The 2444-nt window shown below is 58.4% G+C and overlaps 1 pseudogene; it reads right to left on the reverse strand.

Annotated features, from left to right (window-relative positions):
* Window positions 1-1000: 1000 nt before the first annotated feature.
* Window positions 1001-1897, reverse strand: LOC101654977 (annotated as a pseudogene).
* Window positions 1898-2444: the final 547 nt, after the last annotated feature.

Consider the following 2444-nt stretch of genomic DNA (forward strand, 5'->3'; position numbering starts at 1 on the left):
GGGATGTCCAATTATCTACAGAAGGGCTTTGGGTCTTCATTCTAACCCCCCTCGTTCACATCAAAATGGTTGTTTGTTTAGGGTCTTCTAATGCCTGACACCTGATCCCATCAACACCTTGTGACCACACAGGTTGGTGTGCCTCTTCCATGTGGGCTTGTTGCTTCCCTGCTAGATGGCCGCTTGTTTAATTTCAAGCCTTTAAGACTCCAGACATTATATCTTGTAATAGCTGGGCACCATCAGTTTTCTTTGCCACTTACCTTTTTCTTTTTGCTAAACAGAATCCTTTGTTAAGGCTTGTATTCGCCTAGAGGATGGGGTCCCACAGCCCATGGCATCCCCACAGCCAGCAGAGTGGGAGAAGGCAGCCGCTTGTACAAGTCTACGGGTACAGCGTGCATCAGTCAGCTGCGTCCACCATGGCAGGGGCTGTGGGGGGCACAGCGGTGGCGGGTGCTAGGCCGCAGGTGGGACCCCTTCCAGAAAGACTGAGGCTCCTCCTGCCTCAGGTCAGCCGTGAAGGGGGTTATTTTTTGCATTGTACCCATTCCACAGGCCAAGGAGGGCCAGCACAGAGGGTGACAGGGTGGGCATCACAACAGCCGTGCCCCACCCTTCACTGGTGGGCTCTCAAGTGAGGAAAAAGGGGAAACAAAACATGACCCCCCAAAACAAAGGGCCCACACCCAGCCCCCGCAGCTGGCACCTCCTCCACCTCCCACCACCCACACTCAGTGGGAAGGGATGGGATGGGGTACAAGACAGCTAGGGGTGGGGGGGTGGGCTGGGTGATAAACAGGGGTCAAGAGCCTCACCGATCCTAAATGCAGGGGAGTGTGAGAGCAACCTAATTTCTGCCCAAATTAAGGAAGACTCTGGTCTGTTAGATCGTGTGTGTCTTCAGGACACTGCCTTTGCTCTAAGCCAGTCCGAGCAGGACCCACGGTGGAGCTGGCACCAGGAGAAGCACCCGGCCAACGGTGTGCAGCCTTCTTTCTCAAAGTTCAATGTCAGGGCGTGTGGGAAACCGACTCATCGGTAGCTTGCTCCGATTCTGCTGCTCTGTGCGCACTTCCTCCTCCTCCTGCTGCTGCGCTTCTCTTCGCGGGAAAGGCCGTGGAAGATGGAGGTGGTGTGCTTGCAGGGCACAAGGATCTTGAGCACTTGCTTGACCTTCTCCAAGGGCACCTGCTGGGTGTCCCCGGAGCTGGTGACGGGATTCTGGTCTTGGCTCTTCAGCCGGATGTGCCGCAGCTGGCTGTTGGGCACGGCCTTGACCAAGATCCACTTGACGTCGAACTTGCCATTGCACTTGTCCTGCGACCAGACTCCAGCGCTGGTGCCCTCGTCCATCGTCGACTGCATCTCGGGCTCTTGCAGAACTGCCCGCTGCCCTTGACGCTGAAGAGCAGGTAGCGAGGGCCCTTGCTGCCCAGGGAGCGAGCGGAAGGCGCTGCCCAGTCCAAGCGCTTGTTGCGGTGCTCCATACTGCACTGGATGGAGTACTGGATGGAGCAGCGCACGTCGTCCTCCCAGTAGCTCTTGATGATGACCACGCGTCCCTGCTTCAGGTTCCAGTCGAACGCCTTTGGATTGTAGCTGTGGGCCACCTTCAGCTTCTCAAGGATGGGGTGCGCGGGGTTGGTCACTGCCCCCTGGCTTAAGGCCGCGTTCCTATTGCGTGGGGCTCTCCAGCAGGTCTTGGGTGGGGGCTGGGAGTTCTGGTACGTAGGTGGGGCCGGAGCAGACAGGTTGGACCAGGGGCTGCAGTGACGGGGCCGCCTGGGAGGAGGGCACCTGCTGGCCAGCAGAAGCCTCAATCAGGGGTTCCTTGTTGTCCCAGGTACAGTGTCCATGTTATGCTTAAGGGGCGGGGCCGTATTGTGCCGCCCATCACAAGCCCACCCTTGCTGCTGCTGTAGGCCCAGCTCTGCCTCTGCTGCCCCTGGGACCCGCTGGCCCCACGTACCGAGAAGACAGGGGGAAAAGTTAAACCTGTGCTGGTAGATACTGGTGTTCAGGCCCCTGAGCTGCCCAAACACAGCATTGTGCATGAGTGGTGGTCTCCATTGCAGTGTCAGTTGGGGATGAGCTATGAGAGGGTCCCTTCCTGCCCACCATGGGGCCTCACTGAGGGAGTAGGGAAAGCTAATGGACAGCGGGTAGTACTGGACAGGTAGGGGTCAGTCACTGACAGGTAGCTGCTGCTCTGTAACCCGGCCTAGTGCACGGCCCCTCCAAGGACAGAGCTGTCAGTCAAGTTGCCTGTCCCCTGCCTGGCCAAGGCTGGTCTCACCAGTGTCCAGTCATGTGGCCGAGCTGGTGGGCAGCTGGAAGGGCTTACAAAGGGGTGCCCAGGCAACAGTGGAGTCAGCGCTCAGGGTAGAGCAGCTCCTGGGGCCTTCTGAGATCGGAACTCTTGACAGAAGTAGCAAGCCTCC

Source organism: Echinops telfairi, unplaced genomic scaffold, assembly GCF_000313985.2.
Source record: "Echinops telfairi isolate 266 unplaced genomic scaffold, ASM31398v2 ScPeMD7_7469;HRSCAF=8507_0, whole genome shotgun sequence".
Taxonomy (NCBI): domain Eukaryota; kingdom Metazoa; phylum Chordata; class Mammalia; order Afrosoricida; family Tenrecidae; genus Echinops; species Echinops telfairi.